We start from the raw sequence: 25,228 nt of genomic DNA, 5'->3' as shown, positions 1-25,228 counted from the left end.
GTAGTGCAATTGCTGGATCCTATGGTAGCTCTATTTTCAACTGTTTGAGGAACCACCATACTGTTTTCCAGAGGGGTTGCACCAGCTAGCATTCCCCACCAAAAGTGTAGGAGGGTTCCCTTTTTCCACATCCCCGCCAACATCTGTTTCCTGACTTGTTAATTTTAGCCATTCTGACTGGTGTGAGGTGGTATCTCATTGAGGTTTTGATTTGGATTTCCCTGATGCCGAGCGATGTTGAGCACTTTTTCATGTGTCTGTTGGCCATTTGGATGTCTTCTTTGGAAAAATGTCTGTTCATGTCTTCTGCCCATTTCTTGATTAGATTATTTGTTCTTTGGGTGTTGAGTTTGATAAGGTCTTTATAGATTTTGGATACTAGCCCTTTATCTGATCTGTCATTTGCAAATATTTTCTCCCATTCTGTCGGTTGACTTTTGGTTTGGTGGACTGTTTCTTTTGCTGTGCAAAAGCTTTTTATCTTGATGAAATCCCAAGAGTTCATTTTTGCCCTTGCTTCCCTTGCCTTTGGTGATGTTTCTAGGAAGAAGTTGCTGCGGCTGAGGTCGAAGAGGTTGCTACCTGTGTTCTCCTTTAGGATTTTGATGGACTCCTGTCTCACCTTTAGGTCTTTTAACGCTTTGGAGTCTATTTTTGTGTGTGGTGTAAGGAAATGGTCCAGTTTCATTCTTCTGCATGTGGCTGTCCAATTTTCCCAACACCATTTGTTGAAGAGACTGTCTTTTTGCCACTGGACATTCTTTCCTGCTTTGTCAAAGATCAGTTGACCATACAGTTGAGGGTCCATTTCTGGGCCCTCGATTCTGTTCCATTGATCTATGTGTCTGTTTTTGTGCAAGTACCATACTGTCTTGATGATGACAGCTTTGTAATAGAGCTGGAAGTCCGGAATTGTGATGCCGCCAGCTTTGCTTTTCTTTTTCAATATTCCTCTGGCTATTCGGGGTCTCTTCTGGTTCCATACAAATTTTAGGATGATTTGTTCCATTTCTTTGAAAAAAGTGGATGGTATTTTGATGGGGATTGCATTGAATGTGTAAATTGCTCTAGGTAGCATTAACATCTTCACAATGTTGGTTGTCCCAATCCATGAGCATGGAACGTTTTTCCGTTTCTTTGTGTCTTCCTCAATTTCTTTTTTATAGTTTTCTGAGTACAGATCCTTTGCCTCTTTGGTTAAATTTATTCCTAGGTATCTTATGGTTTTGGGTGCAATTGCAAATGGGATCGACTCCTTGATTTGTCTCTCTTCTGTCTTGTTGTTGGTGTATAGGAATGCCACTGAATTCTGTACATTGATTGCATAGCCTACTACTTTACTGAATTCCTGTATGAGTTCTAGCAGTTTTGGAGTGGAGTCTTTTGAGTTTTCCACATACAGTATCATATCATCTGCAGAGAGTGAGAGTTTGACTTCCTCTTTGCCTATTTGGATGCCTTTGATTTCTTTTTGTTGTCTGATTGCTGTGGCTGGACTTCCAATACTATGTTGAATAGCAGTGGTGACAGTGAACATCCCTGCCGCGTCCCTGACCTTAGGGGAAAAGCTCTCAGCCTTTCCCCATTGAGAATGATATTTGCTGTAGGTTTTTCATAGATGGCTTTTATGATATTGAGGTAGGTACCCTCTATCCCTATACTCTGAAGAGTTTTGATCAAGAAAGGATGCTGTACTTTGTCAAATGCTTTTTCTGCATCTATTGAGAGGATCATATGATTCTTGTTCTTTCTTTTGTTAATGTATTGTATCATGTTGATTGATTTGCGGATGTTGAACCAACCTTGCAGCCCAGGGATAAATCCCACTTGGTCGTGGTGAATAATCCTTTTAATGTACTGTTGGATCCTATTGGCTAGTATTTTGGTGAGAATTTTTGCATCCATGTTCATCCAGGATATTGGTCTGTAATTCTCCTTTTTGATGGGGTCTTTGTCTGGTTTGGGGATCAAGGTAATGCTGGCCTCATAAAGTGAGTTTGGAAGTTTTCCTTCCATTTCTATTTTTTGGAACAGTTTCAGGAGAATAGGTATTAATTCTTCTTTAAATATCTGATAGAATTCCCTTGGGAAGCCATCTGTCCCTGGGCTTTTGTTTATTGGGAGATTTTTGATGACTGCTTCAATTTCCTTAGTGGCTATAGGTCTGTTCAGGTTTTCTATTTCTTCCTGGTTCAATTTTTGTACTTGATACATCTCTAGGAATGCACCCATTTCTTCCAGGTTATCTAATTTGCTGGCATAGAATTGCTCATAATATGTTCTTATAATTGTTTGTATTTCTTTGGTGTTGGTTGTGATCTCTCCTCTTTCATTCATGATTTTGTTGATTTGGGTCATTCCCCCTTTCTTTTGGATAAGTCTGGCCAGGGGTTTATCAATCTTGTTAATTCCTTCAAAGAACCAGCTCCTAGTTTCGTTGATCTGTTCTACTGTTCTTTTGGTTTCTAGTTCATTGATTTCTGCTCTGATCTTTATGATTTCTCTTCTCCTGCTGGGTTTAGGCTTTTTTTGCTGTTCTTTCTCCAGCTCCTTTAGGTGTAGGGTTAGGTTGTGTATTTGAGACCTTTCTTGTTTCTTGAGAAAGGCTTGTATTGCTATATACTTTCCTCGCAGGACTGCCTTTGCTGTATCCCAAGGATTTTGAACAGTTGTGTTTTCATTTTCATTGGTTTCCATGAATTATTTTAATTCTTCTTTAATTTCCTGGTTGACCCATTCGTTCTTTAGTAGGATGCTCCTTAGCCTCCATGTATTTGAGTTCTTTCCGACGTTCCTCTTGTGATTGAGTTCTAGTTTCAAAGCACTGTGGTCTGAAAATATGCAGGGAATAATCCCAATCTTTTGGTACCGGCTGAGACCTGATTTGTGACCTAGGATGTGATCTATTCTGGAGAATGTTCCATGGGCACTAGAGAAGAATGTGTATTCCGTTGCTTTGGCATGGAATGTTCTGAATGGGTCTGTGAAGTCCATTTGGTCCAGTGTGTCATTTAAAGTCTTTATTTCCTTGTTGATCTTTTGCTTAGATGATCTGTCCATTTCAGTGAGCGGGGTGTTAAAGTCCCCCACTATTATTGTATTGTTGTCAATGTGTTTCTTCACTTTTGTTATTAATTGCCTTCTATAATTGGCTGCTCCCATGTTCGGGGCATAGATATTTACAATTGTTAGATCTTCTTGTTGGAGAGACCCTTTAAGTAGGATATAGTGTCCTTCCTCATCTCTTATTACAGTCTTTGGTTTAAAATCTAATTTGTCTGATATAAGGATGGCCACCCCAGCTCTCTTTGGGTGTCCATTAGCATGGTAAATGGTTTTCCAGCCCCTCACTTTCAATCTGGGGGTGTCTTTGGGTCTAAAATGAGTCTCTTGCAGACAGCATATTGATGGGTCTTGTTTTTTAATCCAATCTGATAGCCTGTGTCTTTTGATTGGGGCATTGAGCCCATTTACATTCAGGGTCACTATTGAAAGGTATGAATTGAGTGCCATTGTATTGCCTGTAAGGTGACTGTTACTGTATATTGTCTGTGCTCCTTTTGATCTATGCTGCCTTTAGGCTCTCTCTTTGCTTAGAGGACCCCTTTCAATATTTCTTGGAGGGCTGGTTTCGTGTATGAAAATTCCTTCAGTTTTTGTTTGTCCTGGAAGCTTTTTATCTCTCCTTCTATTTTCAATGACAGCCTAGCTGGATATAGTATTCTTGGCTGCATATTTTTCTCGTTTAGTGCTCTGAAGGTATCATGCCAGTCCTTTCTGGCCTGCCAGGTCTCTGTGGATAGGTCTGTTGCCAATCTAATGTTTCTACCATTGTAGGTTACATATCTCTTCACCCGAGCTGCTTTCAGGATTTTCTCTTTGTCTCTGAGACTCGTAAGTTTTACTATTAGATGTCGGGGTGTTGACCTATTATTACTGATTTTGAGAGGGCTTCTCTGTGCTTCCTGGATTTTGATGCCTGTTTCCTTCCTCACATTAGGGAAGTTCTCTGCTATTATTTGCTCCCATATACCTTCTGCCCCTCTCTCTCTTTCTTCTTCTTCTGGGATCTCAATTATTCTAACGTTGTTTATTCTTATCGTATCACTTATCTCTCGGATTCTGCCCTCATGATCCTGTAGTTGTTTCTCTTTTTCTCAGCCTCTTTATTTTCCATCATTTGATCTTCTATATCGCTGATTCTCTCTTCTTCCTCATTAATCCTAGCATTTAGTGCCCCCATTTTTGATTGCACCTCATCAATAGCCTTTTTGATTTCGACTTGGTTATATTTTAGTTCTTTTATTTCTTCAGAAAGGGCTTCTCTAATAACTTCCACGCTTTTTTCAAGCCCAGCTAGTATCTTTAAAGTCATGATTCTGAACTCTAGGACCGACATAGTACTAATGTCCGTATTGAGTCGGTCCCTGGCTGACGGTACTACCTCTTGTTCTTTTTGCTGGGGTCATTTTTTTTCATCTTGTCATTTTGTCCAGAGGAGAATAGATGAATGAGAGAACGAAATGCTAACAGGTTAACAATGTCCCCAGCAAATATACTGTATACAAATCAGAAAAGACCTGAAACCAGGGGAAAAGAAAGGGAAGGAAAGATAAAAGAAAGAGATAAAAAAAGAAAAAAAAGATAAAAACAAAAACAGAACAATACAAAAAAAGCAGAATATGATCAAATATGATCAGGCTAGTGCATAGATCCGTGCCACACACTAGATTTTGGGCGGATTTTGGTCTGTTAGACAAAAGTGCCTCCTAAAATTTTAAAGGAAGAAAGATATATATGTACAAAATAAGGGTTGATACAATGAAGGGATGGATGATGACTGTAAGAAAGATTTTATAAAAGGAATTGATAAGATAAGAAGGTGTTTGAAAAAAGAAAAAGAGGATTTAAAAAAAAGAAAGAAAGAAAAAGAAAAAAAGGGGGGGAGAGAATGTGATCAGGCAGACTAGAACAAAGCCATACATTAGGGATTTAGGGTATATTTTGATCTGTTAGAAGAAACTGTATCTCAAAATTTTAAAGAGAGAACAACATATATATATGCCAAAAATAAGGGTAACTACTATGAAGGGATAAAATATGACTCTAAAAATGAAAAGTAAAAAATGTTTTTTTTTAAAAAGGGATTGATAAGATGTTGGTTGAAAAAGGGAAAAAGGAAAATTAAAAAAAAAAAACAGTTAAAAAAATTAACTTTGATGAACTAATGAATCATGGTTTAAAAAAAAGCCATGAATTCTAGGTGCAGTATTCCCCTAGCGCTGGAGTTCTCCCGTTCTCCTTGATCGGTAAACTTGGTCTTGGCTTGCTGGCTGTTCGTGCTGATCTTCTGGGGCAGGGGCCTGTTGCTGTGGTTCCCAAATGTCTTTGCCGGAGGCGGAATTGCCCCGCCCTTGTCGGTCCGGGCTAAGCAAGCTGCTCGGGTTTGCTCTCAGGAGCTTTTGTTCCCTGCAAGCTCTCGGTACAGCTTTGGAGGACCAGGGTGAAAATGGTGGCCTCCCAATCTCCACCCGGAGGAGCTGAGAACTCGGGGCCCCGCTCCTCAGTGCGCCCCCAGAGAAAAGCAGTCACTCCCGTGTCTCCGGTCTCCGGCCGCACTCCATGCTCACCCGGCCTGTGACCGAGCGTTTCTATCTCTGGCACCCGACCCCGTGTGGAGTCTCCAAACCCAGCAGATCCCTGCGGTGCGCTCCCGCGCCGCTCCTCCCCGGGGAGGAAGGGGAGTCTCCCCGGCTCTGCCGCCTGCTGGGTCCCTGCTGGAGGCGCAGTGGCCCAACTGGGCCGCGGATCACAGTTTATGGCCACCCCGAGCTGAGAGCCCGCGCCTCGGGCTCCGTCTCTGCAGCCAGCTTCCCCACTCCGATACCTGGGAGCTCTAGCGCACTCAGGCACCCCCGGTCTTTCTGTGACCCCAAGGGTCCTGAGACCACACTGTCCCGGGAGGATTCCACCCCCCGCTTAGCCCCTGCAGCGACGTCCCTCAGCGGAGCCGACTTCTAAAAGTTCCGATTTTGTGCTCCGCAGCTCTAGCACTTGCCAGAAGCGGCCGATGGAGGCCCCTCCCCCGCCGTCTGTCCTCCCGAATATCGCCTCGGATTCACTTCTCCGCACGTCCTACCGTCCAGTAAGTGGTCGCTTCTCTGTTCAGAGAGTTGTTGCTACTCTCCTCTTCGATCCCCTGTTGAGTTCGTAGGTGTTCAGAATGGTTTGATCCCTATTCAGCTGAATTCCTGAGACCAGACGAAATCTAGGTCTCCTACTCCTCTGCCATCTTGCTCCGCCCCTACTATTAATAATTTTTAAAAATTTTTTCTCCAGCTTTATTGAGGTATGATTGACAAATAAAAATTGTTTATTGAGACTGCACAACATGATTTTTAGGGTATACAATATGGTATTTTAATCTACATACACACTGTGAAATGATTAGCACAATGAAGTTAATTAACACATCTATCACTTCACATAATTACTATTTGTGTTCCTGCAGTGGGGAAACTTAAGAACTCCCTCTTAGCAATTTTCAAGTATATAACAGAACGTTATTAAGTATAGTCACTATGCTATATATTAGTTGCCCAGAACTTATTTATCTTACAACTGAAATCTTGTACATTTTGACCAACATCTCCCCATGTCCCCAACCCCCAATCCTGCTAAACACTGCTCTACTTTCCGGTTCTTTGACTTTGACTTTTTAGATTCCACATTTATGTGAGATCAGACAGTATTTGTCCTTCTGTGTCTGGCTTATTTCACTTAGCATAATGTCCTCCAGGTCCATCTGTGTTATCATAAATGACAGACTCTCCTTATTTTTTATGGCTGAATACTATGTGTATGTGTATGTATATATCCCATTTTCTTTATCCATTAATCCATCAGTGGATACCTAGGTTGTTGCCATATCTTGGCTATTGTAAATAATGCTGCAATGAAAATAGGACAGTAGGTATATCTTCCCGAAACTGATTTTGTGGATATATACATATATACCCACCCAAAAAGGGGATTGCTGAATTACATGTTAGTTCTATTTTTAATTTTTTGAGGAATTTCCATAGTGGATTTTTTACTATCTATAATTCTGAAGTGAACTATTAAAACTTCTTTGCTTACTTATGCTTGATTTTCTCCTAATTATACCTACAAGTGGAATTTCTGAGTCACACAGTATATGTGGATCGTGAGCTTCACCAGTTATTGCTACTTTGCTCTCCAAAGTGATTGTTACCAATTTATAATCCCGCTGTTGATGGATGAGAGTTTGTTAGTCTTCCTCTTTGCCAACATTTGAATTTTGTCAAATAATTATAATTACTGACCATCTGATGAGTATGAAAAGGAATCTCCTTGTATTTTCAATTTTCAGTTCTCTGATTATTGGTGAGATTAGTTAAGAAGGCTTTTGGGTTCTTTTTCACTGAATTTCTTGTTTATAATCTCATTTTGCTACTGTGTCATCTTCTCTTTTCTTATTGATTTGTAGCTATTTATAAATTCTGGATATTAATTCATTGCTATTTATAACTTCTAATTATATGGATTTTCTTTTTACATTATTAACAGTACCTTTTCCTGAAATTATGTTTTATATTTAAATTAGTCATATTTAATTTTATTTATTTTTTAAAGACTTTATTTATTTATTTGAGAGAGAGTACAAATTTTATGGTTTACAGAGCACATGTGAAATAGATAGAAAAGCCATCACTGGCTCCATCTTTTTCAAACGCAGAACTGAAGTTTCAGATTCCTTTTGATTTTCTGAGACAATTAAAAATCAAATCAAGATTGAGTTTATTCCTCTCACAATTCACAATGCTGACCCCTCAGTTCTCATAAGGGGCACTGTCTCTTTTGCCACTGTCTCACATGATCTCAAATTCTGTGCTCTGGTGCGTAAGATGCCTGGAAAATGCTGTGCTATTACTGCCAGAGAAATCCAGCGGTGATGTACTCTTGACCTGGGAGGCATGGTAAGTGCTTCTGTTGTATTATCTCACTGAGAAAGGAACCGCATCCTGAACAAACTATTCTTCCACCTTTAGTCATGAAAAATATATGTCCACCCAAAAAATTAAAATAGGGTTAACTTGGGAGAAACTTTAACACCAGCAATTTTAATAGGAAGATAAACTGAAAATAAAGAGATTCAATCTTGCCTACTCTTACTATTTAATTCTGAAAAGAGATCAAAGAAAAATAATGAAAACACCTACTCTTGGTGAAGTTACCCTCACTCCCACACACACACATACTTAATTGGTTCCATGATTTATATAGTGTGCTTTTAACTCCTTTTCTACCCACTTATAAGATTACAAATATTAATCATTTTCCATGGTCAATTCTAGGGATTAAAGCCTAGTACTCTGTATCTCCATAAGCAAATATGACATCAGATGAAAATGTGCTCTGCTTTTTGTTTCCCCCACCCCCAGCTGTTCATTTATCATATTCTGATCTCTAAGAGAAAGGAATGAGTATCTCTAAAGAACTATGCTAGAAAATCAAACAGACAAAATAAAAAGACAAGATAAAAATCCTTTTGGGAAAGACCAAATCTATGAAAAGCTCCCAGAGGATGAACATTTTTTCATACATGGACTCCAGTTCAAGATATCAGAGGATAATCTTCCTACCCAAGTTACTGAAATCAAGAAAGCAGTAACTGAGAACCCACTAAGGTGGGCCAAAGAGCCAAACGTTCCTGGCACTGATGATATATACTGAATGTAACTGAGACTCTCTCAGTTCAAACACTTGTTCCATTCTTACTTTAAACATAATCGAGAAGAGTGTCTCTGTTCTCCAGACTACCTCTAATAGGTAGATGGACGAAACTAAGGCAGTGGATGGATGAAGCTGCAAAGCAAGCAGGTGTGCTATTTAAAGAAGTCGTTTATGTTCTTTCTTAGTCAAAAAAAGATTCCTACTTTTCCCCAGCTTGTCAGCCAAGTATGTAAAATGTATTTTCTTTTCCTCAGTAAAATCAGAAATTCAGAACCATCTCAGATATGAGAATATGGACCAACCTCTTACATGCTAGAAGGGCAGCAGTTGACGGAATCATATATGTAACACCCTGTATCAGTCAGGATAAACTAGGTTATTCTGTAATAATAGACAACCCCAACATTTTGTAGGTGAATAACGATGAGAATGTATTTTTTGCTCATTCTACATATTGTGTAGAGAAATGGCTGTCAGGAGAATCTGCACATCAAAAATTAAACCAAGATGTAGGTTAAAGGATGCTCCATCTCAACATACTTCTAGAACCACCCAGGCAGGGGAAAGAAATACAGCATATTATGCTGTAGCTTCTTAAAACTTCTGCCTGGAAGTTCTTACTCATCACATTCATTCCCATTTCATGGCTTAAATTCAGAAGGAACAAGTACATGCAATCTTCTCATATGCCAAGAAAGGAGACGAACTAGGCTTAATGACCTCATTCCACTTCATAAAAGTTGTCTAAGTCGTATCTTCACTATTAGCCTCACCTAAAATATCAATAGACTGTGTATAGAAGCCACTCTAGAGAGAACAGACAGGAAAGAAGATGGGTGTGAATATAACATACCACAAAAGTATCTCCCAAAATGATTCAGGAAATAGAAATATGGCTGATATCCAATTCCATTTTATTTAGTCTTTTGTTGGGACTTTCTTTCTTCCTTCCTTTTCAATCAATCAACAAACCTCTTCCTAGTCTATAGTTTTGATGTTTTCTTTCTCATATTTTTAAAAATATTTCACTTTCAATCTCCTACTGTTACCTTATGAATTTTTTAGAACAAAGTGATATATTCAGTAAATTCCCTTGAGATATTTTCAAAGCTTTAAAAGCCTTAATGACATTAATTCGTTAATTTTTTCCACTCTAAATCATTCTAGAACTTATCAGTTTCGATCCTTGACTATATTAGGGCAAAGAAAATAAAGATTTAATTCCTGCCTGTGTAAAATTAAAACTCTTCCTTTGAGAAACAGCACATAAACAATGAACTACCAGAAGAAAAAAATAATAAGGACAAAGTCCAACATAATATTGCTTCAAGTCCCTATTGTTAATATTAGCTACTGGCATATTCTTAAACCTCCACTGATCATATGTGAACAGAAATAGTGTTATAAGAGGTGACAAAATGGGTTCTTCAGAAGCTTCCTGCTGATGCTTAGCTAATGAAAAATGTAAAAGAGTTATGTCAGCAAATGCCGAGTGAAACAAAGACTTTAGAGGTAGGGAAATAAGTACTTTGCTCAGAGGAAGAGTAGAAATATTATATTTTCTTTCAATTATCTACATAGAAGCAAAAATGAATTGTTTTTTGTTTTTGTTGTTGTTCTTACTTACAGATAATTACTGAAACTAGGGAAACAAGCCAGCCACACTAATCACAATTGTTTGCTCCACCCTTTTGTGCATATACTAAAACACCCGGACCTGGACTTTCTTTTTATTTCTTTATACAGCTACAAGTTGTTACCTTTAGTCCCTTACCTGGATCATGTTCCAAAATTGTGTGTGTGTGTGTGTGTGTGTGTGATTTTTTGAAATGCTTCATCCACCCTCTGGAGTCCCCTGCAGTGACTGGCTGCCTGGGCTGTTATTACTGCTTCACTTAAGGCTCAGAGGACCATGTGATTTGGCTGCTTCCAGAAAAATGCATTTGCTGCAAAAACAATTTTTTCTTTTCATTCTGACATGGGCATGAGAGGCTGTCCGAGTAGCTGAAGGAACCATCTTAGGGTTCCATCTCAGTGGCTACAAAAAACCCAACGCTGTAGTTCCACACAACTTTCAAGCAAAGAACCCCTGGTGAAGATTTAACAGTTCATGTTAGTGTATCACAACTGCACCTCCATTTGGATATTTAGTTCAGTTCTTCAAAGCACGCTCTCGTGGAACTAGAAGTCAGAATTTATGATGTACAAGTTGTAAAATTGGAAAATGAGGTGAGAGGAGATATAAAGTACATGAGGCCACTCTGCCAGGCCCTCCAATTTCAAGGTCCACTTTATGACTCTGCTTATCTACTGAGTATATTAACAGAGGTCATTAGATTATAATCACCAATGAGTTTCCTTCACAGTGGTGTACCACCACCATCTGTCACAGTGGTAGATAAATGTAACCCTACATTGCAAGAAAACCTAAACCAACATGCTTTTAGTAAGATCCAAAATGAAATCTGGGACATAATATATTAGTGGATATGTCTTTTTTGATTCTTAAAATGAGAGAGGTACCATTTCTTTTGGAAGAGTAAAAATACTATTACTAAACATAGAGATAGTCTATGGTTTTTTTGTTTGTTTGTTTGTTTTTTAAAGTAAGCTCCATGCCCAGCATGACCCTGAGATCAAGACCTGAGCTGAGATCAAGAGTCAGACACTTGGTGAGCCACTCAGGTGCCCCTCACTACAGTTCTTTTTAGTTATTCTATTCCATTCCAAATAGGCAATATTTTCATGATCACCACCATTCTGAAATATACATTTAATAATGTTCAAAATGTTATGGTAGCATAATAAGCATTGGGATAACAAGCTAGCTTGCGAGAACCATGGCCCCCCTAGGAGCTGATAACCTAAGTTCAGTCTGACATTAAGTCCCATGTGTAATGATGACTGGGGGTAAAGTATAGGATTTAAGTAGTGATGGAGTTTCTTGAGATTATCAACTTCACCAGTCTGCTTTTCTACATACATAACCATCCCCCTTGGTACCTGTTTTTTCACCTAACTTACAAAATCTTCAGTTATTAAGGACATGCCCACTTACACCCAGGTCGGTCATCATCATTTTCTGGAACTTTTAAAAATTTCTCTTCTCAAAATAGAAGCAGAAGTGAGGAGAAAAGGCTTAGTGTTTCTGAAACCTATCCATAATAGAACTGCCCATCCTTTAAACTGTCCCTCATTAGAAAGAAAGAAAGAAAGAAAGAAAGAAAGAAAGAAAGAAAGAAAGAAAGAAGAAAGAAAGAAAGAAAGAAAGAAAGAAAGAAAGAAAGAAAGAAAGAGAAAGAAAGAAAAAGAAAGGAAGAAAGAAAGAAAGAGGGGCGCCTGGGTGGCTTAGTCGTTAAGCATCTGCCTTTGGCTCAGGTCATGATCCCAGGGTCCTGGGATCGAGCCCCACATCGGGCTCCGCTCGGCGGGAAGCCTGCTTCTCCCACTCCCCCTGCTTGTGTTCCCTCTCGCGCTGTCTCACTGTCAAATAAATAAATAAAATCTTTAAAAAGAAAGAAAGAAGAAAAGAAAAGAGTCAACAGAAAAGCAGAAAGTAAGTCTTTACAACTGTTTTCTCTCCATGTTCTTGCCTGTTCACACCTGATCTAAGAAGCCTTTTACAAATCACTTTACTGACCCTGGCTTTTTGACAATACAAGATCAAAGCCTCTCCAGCTTTGGAATACCTTTTCTGCATAAATAAGTACAGCACTGGTACACTTTGGGGCTATATAAAGAACCTTTGGCTTAGCAGTAAAACTGAGTTATTTTTACAGAGGCTGATGTCAAGGGCTAGGGCCAAAGACTTGGAATATTACAATAGACCAAAAACAAAACAAAACAAAAAAACCCACCAATCAGCCAAGGTCTTTGTGATATTTAAGTTTAAAGCCTATACCAGCAGGATGACACTTATGAGGTTTTTCCAAGTGAAGTACACCAATTCTCAGTAGAAGGCTCGGCTCAGTCTATCAATGTTCTATCCTTCTCTTCATCATTTATGGGATCCCTGTTGACCTCTGAGTGTTGTCTGAGGACTGAAAATGTGCGACATAAATCTTTGCCGGTCTTTTAAAATGAGACTTCCGTTGACTGTCTCAAGGGAGAATGTCACTGGATGAATTCCATCCAGGAACCTCAAATATTGGTGGAATAAAGAATATATGTCATGTTTATCCTCAGAGTACGGAGAAAGCTTTTCTAAGCATGATTCTTCTTTATTGGGCATACAAACGTTTCTTTCATAATTGCTAACTGTGTTTAGTTTTATTCTTGCAAGAACCAATTTTTTTAGTGAAATGGAAGCCAGTATCTTTGTGGCTCTCTCATCCTTCCTCTCTGTTCTTCCTGTCGCCGGCACCTCCGCTGCCCCACCCCTCTGCAGCACATACTCACAGAACTTATGATCATCTTACACATGGTATTTCCTAGCAGTGTTTTTTGGGCATGTATTATTTTCTGCACAAAAGAGTATATTTCCTCAATATCTGACTCATATTTACAATCTACCCATCTGTTGTTTCCTAAAATGCCTTCCAAAAATAAGTGCATCTAAAATAATTGTTGATGGGGTACCTGGTTGGCTCAGTCGGTTGTGTCTGCCTTCGGCTCAGGTCATGATCCGGGGGTCCTGGGATCAAGTCCCCCATCAGGCTCCCTGCTCAGTGGGGAGTCTTCTTCTCCCTCTTCACCTGCCCTCTACCCCATTTGTGCTTTCTCTCCCCCTTTCTCTCAAATAAATAAATAAAATCTTTAAAAATAAAAAACCTTTAAAAAATCAAAAAATAAATGAATTTTTAAAAAAATCACACCCTAATGTGAATTAAGTTGGCTTATAAAAATATTTTGACATACTTCTTTAAAAAAATCAAGAGAGCCTGCTTCTCCTTCTGACCCTCTCCCCTCTCATGCTGTTTGTCTCTCTCTCTCTCAAATAAATAACTAAAAATCTTTAAAAAAAAAAAAAAAAAAAAAAATAAAAAAAAAAAAAATAAAAAAATAAAAAAATCAAGAGATCATAAACCTCTAATGCCCCCTGGACAGAATGCTAAGCCTTTCACATTTTACTTTTAACCCTATTTATAGTCATTTTCCCATGTTGTGGACTGGGTGTTTGGGTCCCCCCAATATTCAAATGTTGAAATACTAAACTTCAATGTGATGGTATTAGGAGGTGGAGGTCTTTGGGTGGTAATTAAGTCATGAGGGTGGAGCCTTCAGGAGTGTAATTAGTGGCCCAGAATGCTCCCTCACTCCTTCAGCCATGTGAAGACACGCTGAGGAGACAGGAATCTATGAGCCAGACACTGGATCTGCCAACACGTTCATCGAGGACTTCCCAGCCCTCAGAACTGTTAGAAATAGAGTTTGTTGTTTAAGCCACTCAGTCTATGGTATGTGTCATAGCTGCCTAAACAGACTAAGACATCCCAGAATCCCACAATATACTGTGTGTTCCTACCAACGCAAACGTCTTCCTAGTCCCCAACAGGCAATATTTTATAACTCTGAAAGATTTTCCTGTTTACTTGTAAACTTAAATTTATCCTTCAAGATACAGGGCAGATGTTACTTCCTCTGTGTATCCTTATTTGCTTCCCCAAGGAACCTTCACTAGTACTTAAGTGACACTTTGTAACCATCTCTACCACATTAACTCTCTCTCTCTCTCTCTCTCTCTCTCTCTCTCTCACACACACACACACACACACACACACACACACACACACACACACACTATACAAAGTTTCCTGAACATAGAGAGTACACTTTATTCCTGTGTCTAATTAAGCACACAGCATAGTACCTGTAAACTAATTAGGTATTAAATATATATAATGTATAACTGTGGAATGAAAGAATGACTAAAATAATGAACGAATGAATGAATGAATAGAATTGGTAAGAATTTACAGACTAATAGAAGATTGACCTGAGTTTGAATCCTGTTTTAACCAGTTTTAGCTTTTGATTTGGGGCAAATTCCTTGCCCTTCTAAAGCTACAGTTTTTCATCTCTAAAACGGAGTCTTGGTACTATTATCTTTAACCCCAGGATGCTCCAACAAAGTAATTAGCACATAGTAGGGGTTCGAAGTTTTTTTTCTTTCGTAATAGGGTTGTAATAAAGGTTAAGTAAAATAAATCATGGGTGGCACCTGGGTGGCTCAGTGGGTTAAGAGGCCGACTCTTGGTTTCACCTCAGATCATGATCTCAGGGTCCTGGGATTAAGCCCCACGTCAGGCTCCTCGTTCAGTGGGGGGAGTCTGCTTGAGATTCTCTCCCTCTCCCTCTGCTCCTCCTCCCTCCATGTGCACTCTCTCTCTCAAATGAATGAATCTTTAAAAAAAAATTCATGGAACACTTGGCAGTGTCTGGAAGATAAGGAAGAAATGGAAGAGGTGGAGGAGAAGGAGGAGGAATAAAAGGAAGGCAAGCAGAAGCAACGGTGAGCTGTAGTCTGTCTACCCCAAAGGTGAATGGAGAGGCAAGGGTAACGTAGATAAAACCCAGCTCATCAAGCGGTAACTCTTTTTTTTTTTTTTAATTTTTTTATTGTTATGTTAATCACCATATATTCAAGCGGTAACTCTTATCAGGAACCTTCACTGAGTTGTGTGGGAGGGAAAAGGAAATGGTGATGAGGAACGAGAGTTGGCAAATCCCTGTTAAGTCCAGTCATCCATTCTTCTATCTCTCCAACTATCACAGACATTCAAAAGACAAAGAACAGATGGGAATATAAAAGGAAAAATCGTTATAATATTAAGCAATAAGTGTATGAGAGTTTGTCTCTTCAAATATTTTAACAATAAATAAAAAAATAATTTAAAAATACCACTCTTACGGTGTGCTTCACCGGGCATGATGTCTACAGTGACGGCAAAACATCAAAGGAGTATCTCTAAGACACTGAGAGTGAGAGGAACTTGAAAGCTTGATATAAGGTGATTTTTTTTTTTAATTGCCACAGTGTATTGTCATCACCATTATGGGCAGGTTTTACAGAGGAAGGAATGAGTGGGGCTTTCCAGAGTCAAATTTCATTACCCAAAACAATTTCTGAACCAATTTTTATGCCTACATCAAAGCCACTTAAAATAAATGCGGTCTCATAAACAAACTTTTACCTTGGATTACCAAGGGGATTTTGGGGTGAGAATGGGGAGTGTAGTTCAGAGCTCATACCCCAGGAAAGGGTGGAGAGGAAGGAGAAGGAATCTCCTTTTAAACTTCTGAATAATCTTTATCCCCAAATAAGTGAGATTTTGTCAATGTGGGCTAGGGGTCTCCAGCAGTAGCTAGAGGTACTTCCTTAGATATGAAGTCACCTTCTACCACTAACCAAGTAAATCTGGAGAAAAGGGAGTCAGTATAAATCCTCCAAATTTATCATCACTGTGTATGCAGAACAGAGCATTCTTATAGCTCAGGAGGTTCTGAACAGAAGTTACCTAAACACACACACAGACACACATAAACGCACACATGCACATACACACAAAATGAATGAAAATTTCTCCCATATCCCCTCAACTCCCACAAATCGGTGATAAACAAATACTAGTAGTGCCAATGATTCTGGAATTACAAATACCATTAAGTCATTTTGATGTCATTGGAGACCAAGAGTGGAAACAAGGTGGAGAGACAAGTGGTTTTAAGAATTTTAATGGCCTCTAAGGTATCTGTTTATTTCAAGAAGTATTACAAATGCTAGAAAGAAAGTTCTTTAGAGGAAATATGTTTCCAAAGTATTCTTTCATATAAAAATAAACCAAACTATCAACTTCATTTTAAAAGCTGCTATATACACATATATGCACTTAACCTCTCTCTATATATATAGCAACAGGCCTGGAGGAACTTTATATATATGTTCCTCGGTACTATTATCATCTTTCACCCCAGGATGCTCCAAAAAAGTGATTGGCACATAGTAGACGTTCAGAGTTGTTCGTTTTTTTTTTTTTCTTTTTAATGTACCTGAGTTGTAACTAGAGTGGGTATATGTACCCACATACATAAAGTTATTGAAGTCATTATAAAAGTGATTAATACCCCCTCAGAGATCATTCAGTTTCCAAAGTATCTGCCAGAACGAGTGGGCCCTGAGACCACTGGGGAGCAGAGGGCGGGATAAGGTCCAGTTTCCATCTCCCTGTCACAGCCCCACACACTATTATTATTTACTGAGGGCCAGTGATTTACTTGGCACTGCACAGCTCGCAGGGGAAAGCTCTGTCTCTGCCTGGTGGGGTTTGAAGAACAAGGTTTGTAAGACATAAAAGACAAGTAAGAACTGGCAAGACTGAGGAGCAATCTAAGCCTCTGGCTTAAAATATCATTAAAATAATCATTAAAAACAGGCGTCTAATGTGCCCCACGATCTAGGCCAAAAACAGAGAAAACGTAAGATTTTTCACCCTGTAACCACAGGCTCTTTTTGTAATTGGTAGGCATCAGGGAACGGAGGGTAAAATCCTTCCTAGATATTCTAGGAGAGAGTAGTATGGTTGTAAGTATGTATTATGTGCCCACAGTTTCATGGCTAATGTTGGGTTATATACAAGAATGATACATGATTGAGATACTTTCAACAGGCAAAGCGATATTCTCCATGTTACCTGGGATATAACTTGAAAAGACTATCACTTATCTAAGAACGCCAAAGCCCAAAATGACAGCCCATAATGTACCATGTAAGGGTCATAGATGACTTCATCCTCCAAAGAAAGACATGTCCTCCAAATGCTAATTCCACAACTATGAAAAGCATGTAAGTTTTCCTGTGAAAAGATGTCAGGATGTGTGGTGGGCAGAAGAGTAACTCCCAAAGATGTGCACGGTTTAATCCCCAGAACCTGTGACTATATTACATTAAGTGGCAAGAGGGTCTTTGCAGACATGATTAAGGATCTTAATATGGGAAAAGGCATGAGGGTCAGACTAGATGCAAGGAAGGAAGCAGAGGCTGAAGTTCTGTAAGAAAGGGACAGGTGAGGAATAGAGGAGGCCTCTAGAAGCTAAAAAGAGAGGGGAATGAATCCCCCCTCGAACCTTCAGAATGGATGCAGTCCTATCGACACCTTGATTTCAGGACTTCTGACTTCCAGATAAGTAAGATAATATATGTGTTTTGTCCTGAGCCACTGACATTATGGTACTTTGTTATAGCAGCAACAGGAGACAAATAACAGGATGATTTTTTTTTCATTCTTTAAAATGATCTTGGTAATAGGCATTTCTAAGGTTCTGTTGTGTATTCTGAATGCTTCGGGAAGCATTTAGAGACACTTTCCATAGCACTTTCCAGGTCTTCCACATTTTCCAAGAACACATCAGCCTGTGACTATAAGGTACGTTAATAATAATATTTCCATGTTTAAGACACTACCTATAGAAGTTCTGGAAAAGTCGTACTTCTCTCTCCCAAATGGCTCTGTACTCATTCAGAACACTCCAGGAAATGTGTTACATATTATAGAAGCTTGGTTTAACATTCAAAATATTAGTCATTCAATTTCACCATATTAACAGAATAAGGGAGAAACACCATATGATCATCACAACAAATGCAGAATATGAAATGGACAAAATCTGACACCTATTCATGATGCAAACTTTCAGAAATGAGGAACAGAAGGAAATTTCTCCAATCAGTATCAGACTTTGATGACAAAACAGGCTAACATTATACTAACATTATATTTAAGAGGCGATGCTTTCCCACTGAGATTGGGAACAAGGAAACAGTTTCTACTCTATTTGTACTAAAAATTTGCTGAAGATCCTAACTACTTCACTAAGATGAGAAAAAGAAACAAAAGGCATGCATATTGCAAAGAAAGAAATAAGAGTATCTTTATTTGGGGGCGCCTGGGTGGCTCAGTCGTTAAGCGGCTGCCTTCGTCTCAGGTCATGATCCCAGGATCCTGGGATCGAGCCCCACATCGGGCTCCCTGCTCCGCGGGAAGCCTGCTTCTCCCTCTCCCACTCCCCCTGCTTGTGTTCCTGCTCTCGCTATGTCTCTCTCTGTCAAATAAATAAATAAAATCTTTAAAAAAAAAAAAGAGTATCTTTACTTAGAGATGACAATCATCTAAGTAAGATATTCCAAATAATTCATAAAACAAGCTAGAAGCTACTAGGCAAGTTTATCAAGGTCGCAGATAAAAAAATTAATATACAAATATAAACTCATTTTCTATATAGCAATAAACCATTGTAACTGAAATAAAAAATGGCATTCTGATTGCAATTAAACATCTAAGTATAAATTTCACAATATATGTCTAAGACCTGTACACTGAAAACTACAAAACACTGCATAAAGAAACTATAAAACAAGGCTTAGATTTAAATAAATGGGGAATTATAACATGGTTATAAATTAGAAGACTCAATGTTGTTAAAATGTTTATAATTTTATCTGTAAACTTAAAGCAATCCCAATCAAAAGAACAGCGGGCATGTCTTAGAAACTGACAAACCAATTCTAAAATTTATATGGGTCTTTAATTAACCTGAAAGAGCAATTCAGTAGGAGAAAGGATAGTCTTTTACACAAATAGTGTAAGAACAAATGCTTATTCATATTAAAAAAAATCTTGACTCTTACCTTTCATCATGTAATATTAACTTGAAATGCATCATAGAACTAAACATAAAAATTCAAAATATAAAACCTCAAGAAGAAAGCACAGGAGAAATTCTACAACCTTGGAATTGGTTAGGATTTCTTAGATAAGTCACAACACTTTGAAAGATACTGATAAGAGAATAAAATAGCAAACAGACTGGAAGAAAACATTTGCAATGTATATACCTGACATAGGAGTTATGTCTAGAATACAAAGAAACCATGAAACTCAACTGCATATCAAATAATCCTATAAAAATAGGCAAACACTATTCTAAAAACTATCAGACACTTCACAAAAGGAAGTATACAAATAGCCAATAATCACATAAAAATAGGTTCACCATTATTACTCATCAAGGTAATGAAAGTTAAACCTATAGAACGATGCCATTAGACCCTGGAATGACTAAAATTAAAAAGAATCTCAACACCAAGACTTGGCAAGTATGCAAAATAATTGCTACTCTCACATACCGCCAGTGGGAATGAAGAAATGGTACAATTACTTTGGAAACAGCTTGTCAGTTACTTCTAACGCTAAGCATTCATTTACTATGGGGCATGGTGATTCACTACTACATATTTAACAAAAGTAAATGTAAACGTATATCTGCAAAAAGATTAGTGCATGAATGATCATTAACAGCTTTATTTTGTTATATCCCCGCGTTGGAAACAACCCAGTGTCCATCAATAGGTGACTGAGTAAACAAATTACAGTATATCCATGAAAAGAAATACTAATCAACAATTAAAAGGAATAGATTAAGAGGCACACAACAATGTAGATGAATCTCAAAAACATTAGCTGAATAGTAAAAGCTTTACACAGAAAAGTATGCACTCTGAGCTTTTAATTACATGACTCTCTAATTATATCTGCCTCTGGCCAGAAGTTAGCAGGGAATTGTCTGGAAAGGGTCATAATCTTGAAGGGTAAAAGAATTATTCTACATCTTGGTTGTGTAGGTGTTACACAGATAGGTATATTTCTCAAAACGTTTCAAAATGTACACTAAAAATTGGTGCAGTTTTATGTAATTTACACATCAATAAAGTTGATATGGTTATTTTAATCTTCCTAATACCAAAATACATAAACATCTACCAACTACACATCCTCATACTCTACCTGTGTGTTAACGTCAGACAATATGTTAGCAATAACCCATTTTTCACTTGGGTGAGTTCCTTCTCATATGGTCAGTGTCTGAAGAGATTAAGCCAATGGAATACTGAGTGCAAGGGGACCTCATGAACCCACCAGTACGTTCAGCCATGTAAGAATTTTCAGAAATTATAGGATTCTGTTTCTACTGGGGCCTCTATTACAGGTATCCAACCCTGTAGAATAAGGACTAAAAGCTGGTGACAAAAGGTCGGTATTTAAGGAATGACAGAAACAGGAAGAAACAAACGTCTGGAGAAAGTTTTTAACCGTCCTTCCAGTGATGAGTGACTTCCAGTGACCAGTATGTTGCTACATCAAAGTGTCCCTGAATGCCTTTGAAGGGGGTTACTTCTGTCTGCTCAAAGATGTTATGAAACGCTACACTCGGTGATAACAGTTACCACTTTTCCACCCCCTCATTGGTATAGAATTACAACACAAGGGGATAACAATTAAATATTATTAGAGCCTGTGGTTTCCATGGTAAGAATATATATCTTTAAGACTTTAGAAGGACTGAAAGTGGGTGGCATTGCTGAAAAGTTTACTATGAAATGACAACCAAAGCCCTGAAAAAATAAATGGTCTTTCCATCAGATGACTGAAGTCAGGTCTAGTTAGAACACTGTACTATCTTAAAACTTTGACTTTGCAGACCTTCACTAATTTTTTCTAAGAAACATTTCTCTGAATCATCTCTGTTGAGACCTAACAGAGTTGAAGGTGAAAAGCAGGTCAATAAAATGAATCTTTTCTCCAGTTAATATATATACATTTCTTGATTATTTGTACAAAGTGAGGAAAGTCATAAGGATCTTCTAAAAGTGATTGAATATAAAAATGTCACTTCTATCGTAGCCAGTGTCATTTCATAAGATGATGTTCTCAGGGTAGCAGGAAAAAAAAAAAAACATTAGGCACATAGAGAAAACCATCTGAGATTTAAAGTTTTGCAGGAAAATGTCAAAGGGGACAGCAAATGTAAGAATAATAGAAAGATGACTATCTGAGGATTTCAGAAACTTCTAAGCAGCATCAAAACATGTTATCAGGACTCCTGCTGGCAACATGACCCAACTTCAAAGCTTTCCTTGGTGGACTATGCCAAGAGGACCCATTATCAGAAAGGAGTAGTTACTTAGAGCCAATTATTAGGATGCTCGACCTGCCTTAAATGGAGGACAACCGCTGAGTCACACTATAAAAATAAAATGGGACCACTCATCTGCCCACGTTGTTAATAATTTTTGTTTGAATTGGATATCTGATTTTTAAAGCCAGAACAGAGTGACACTGGGGGGAAAAAAGTAATCACATTGTTTAGCACATTTAAATGATTCTTTTTTGATGAATGTTAATCATTCATGCTGTCTCTCGACATGCTTTTCTGGACATTTTAAACATTACAACCCCAGTTTTCTTGGTGTGCTTTATTTCCATAATAAAAATAGCCATCATCTCCAGATGTATGTTTTAACTGTATTGGTAGTACTTGCAATACCTGGAGTCTCACTATCCACTGCTTCATAAAGGGGAATTTAGACTGAAGGTCACAATATAATAAAATCATTTTCTTAGGTACTCTGGAAAGGAACTTGAAAGGAACAGGTGCACTGTCTGGGAGGAAGCCTGAGTTGATAGTGTAAGAGACTTCTTTACTTTTTTTCTTTCCCCCTTTTATCTTTTCTTTTCTCCCTCAACAGGTTCCCAAAAATATCATGAGAAAGTAGTCTGGTGCAAACAGATGCATCTTACTCTAGGAAAAACACAAACATCAATTATGAAGAGGTATAATGGCATCAACGATGAAAAAAAGATACGCTGCATTATGTTCTTTCCTTCATCCTCGGTGTGCACACATCTGGGAACCTGATAAGCTGTCATAGGTTAAGGAAGTAAACAGATGTCGGCTGTTGATAACAATCTCTGGTGAACTTTCAGAGCCCTGGGGTGATTTGCCCAGTGGCTCTCTCCTTATCGGAATGCCTTTATAAAACGCTCACCTGGGTAAGCGCTCCAGCCTGCCCAAGCAACTTTCATCTGGCATCAATCGTGACCATAAAACCAGCCCATGAGTAATAGAAGAGCCCAGGTGTCCACAGTTTCCAACTTCCACACCACCTGACAGCATGCAACTGCTTTTAAATCAAGGTTTCCCGATCTCCATGTAAGGACAGTGAAGAAAATTCTAAGAGTTGTAGCCCAGTCCCGGATATGCTTATGGCTGAATGAAACACTCTTACTCATTTCCCAGAAAGTCAGCAAGTACTGTGAGTGATCAAAGTGGAATGACATACTCGAGGAGTATAAAAGCAACTGGACTAATATCAGCAATGCAGCTTGCATAACCAGCAAATGCCTGATCTTGAAAAAGATTGTCTTGACTTGTGAATGTGTTCTTCATTCAACAGGTAGCAGAGTATGCGGGTGGTACCCAGATTTGTAAGCCTCAAATGTCTACGGAGCTTTTACACTGCTGGAGATAAGGTAGCAGTTAGGATCAAAAACACCTCTTATCGGGTCCATATTTTTGTCCTGGGTTTTAAGACATAAAAATAATGCAGAGAAGTTAATGTCTATATGGTTTTTAAAATAAGATAAGGAGAATTAGACAGAGGTGATGGCTGCACATTGTGAATGTACTAAATCCATTTCTATAAAATGGTTAATTCTATGTAATGTGCATTTCTGAAGAAAAACAAATATTAAAACTTTGAGAGAAAAAGAAGGAGCTGAGGTATTAAGGCCAAAACATTCTGGGGGGAAATGTTTAATTCATTCATTCATTCACTCCACAAGTATTTTTTGCACACTTAGTTAAGAGTGAGGCACTTAAGTATGGGGCTTAGAAAACTAAAGTACTTATATTCCCATGTCCTTAAATCCCCTAAGCATTTACCAAAGAATTCCTTCCTTCCTCAATCAAATCTTCTGGGAAAGAAAATCCTCTCTCCTATCAAATCAAGCTGAAGGTTCCAGGGTTAGTGAAACTGGATTCAATCCTGGCTTGGCCCCATTCTAACTCAGCAATTCTGAGCCAGCTTTTTAACCTAAGTCTCAGTTTTTTCCTGTGAAAAATGAGGATAATTAAGTCGTCAACCTCATAAGGATATTTCAAGGATTTTATTAGATAGCGCAGGTAAAGCACTGAGCATAGTACCAGTATTAGAAATAAGTTAATATCAGGCTTGGTCATTGATATCATTAGTATGTGACTTTCTTTCATCCTTCATGTCAATTTGGCATTTTAAAATATAGTCTGGGTTTCTCCATTTCTTAGCACACTCCCATGATTATACAATATATGGGTCAATGATGATAAATCAGCAGCTCTAAATCAAATAAATTATTTTTAAGTTTCTAAATTTGGTATATCTTACTGGAATAGTTGGACCATGGAATGATAACTGATCAGTTAAGAGCTAATTCCTTCCTTGGCCTTCAAGTTTCCCCCACCCCTGAATATTGCCAAGTAAAACCTCCTTGATCTCCAGTCACCTGAGAAAATTTTGTTACCTCCTAAGTTAGGTTCAGTATCATGTGAAAGAGCCTTCAAGTTAGTGGAGGTGGGGAAAAGATAAAAGTAAAATAAATAGATACAGAGTAAAAATAAATGCAGTTTATTTTTTTCTCTTTACTTTTTTGGAAAATCAAATTTATTGAGGTATAATTTACATGTAATAAAATGTCCTATTTTAAGGTTACAGTTGGTGAGTTTTAACTTGTGTACAACCACTACTCCAATCAAGATATAGATTTCCATCACTACCAAAAAATGCCCTTGCGCCTGCCTCTTAGCAGTCAACCCTACCTTATACCTGGCCCCAGCCAACTGTTTGTCTATTTTCTGACATTTATGTTAGTATAGTTTGGTCTAAAATAAAGGATTTGCAAACTGTGGCCCATAGGCCAAACGTGGCCTGCTATCCTTTTTTTAAGACTCACAAGCTAAAAATAATGTTGTTGTTGTTTTTCATGTGGAAATGTTTTGAAAGGAAAAGACAGAAAGAATAATACTTCATTACACATGAAATATTTATGAGATTAAAATTTCAGTGTCAAAAACAAAGTTTTATTGTGATTCAGCCACAGTCATTCATTTACATACTGCCTATGACTACTTTCATGCTATGATGGTAGAATTAAGTAATTGCCCGTAAAGATTAAAATATTAACTTCTTGGCCCTTTAGAGAAAATGGAATCCTGCAGTATGTATAGTCTTTTGAATCTGTATTCTTTTGTTCAGTGTGAGTTCTTTAATTCCATGCATGCTGTTGCATGTAACAGTAAATCAGCCTTTTCGCTGCTGAATAATACTCCATTTTATGAATACACTACAGTTTTTTTTTTTTTTAACTCATTCACATGCTGATGTACATTGGGTTGCTTCCAGTTTGGGGCTGTTACAAGCATTCTTATACAAGTCTTTTTGTGTATATGTCTTTATTTCTTTTGGGAACAGTACCTAGGAAGGGACTTGCTCGATCACTTGATAAGGGAATAAATTTAAAGAACTACTATGAATGAGAGTTCCACTTGCTCCACGCCTTTTGCCAGTACTGGCAAAACTTTAAAATGTGTATTCTTAGGGATTAAAGTGGCAAGCATTTCCAAGCAAAAACACATACCCTAACTTGGGTTAACTTCTTGA

This window comes from Callorhinus ursinus, unplaced genomic scaffold (assembly GCF_003265705.2).
Source record: "Callorhinus ursinus isolate GAN/ISIS: 27379988/994484 unplaced genomic scaffold, GSC_fseal_2.0 scaffold50, whole genome shotgun sequence".
Lineage (NCBI taxonomy): Eukaryota > Metazoa > Chordata > Mammalia > Carnivora > Otariidae > Callorhinus > Callorhinus ursinus.
The sequence above is the reverse complement of the archived record's forward strand: the minus strand, read 5'-3'. Positions refer to the sequence as shown.